Source organism: Marmota flaviventris, chromosome X (genome assembly GCF_047511675.1).
Source record: "Marmota flaviventris isolate mMarFla1 chromosome X, mMarFla1.hap1, whole genome shotgun sequence".
Taxonomy (NCBI): domain Eukaryota; kingdom Metazoa; phylum Chordata; class Mammalia; order Rodentia; family Sciuridae; genus Marmota; species Marmota flaviventris.
Genome location: NC_092518.1, coordinates 134,117,635 through 134,117,848, shown reverse-complemented (window position 1 = coordinate 134,117,848; position 214 = coordinate 134,117,635).

Sequence of the window (214 nt, the reverse complement as noted above, 5' to 3'; positions counted from 1 at the left end):
CCACCTGTCCCCTTGTCATTTCCTCTCTGCCACCTGGAGTCATACAAGAGACCTGTCACTTACCCATTCCCTGTGTCACCCACTATGCCTCCTCTAGCACCAGCTCCATACCTTCTTTCTGGGGATTCTTGCCTTGGGCATCTCCCATGGCAGTGTAGCCAGGAACCTGGGCCTGAACGCCTCCCACTCTCCCTACATCTATTCCCATCAGTCT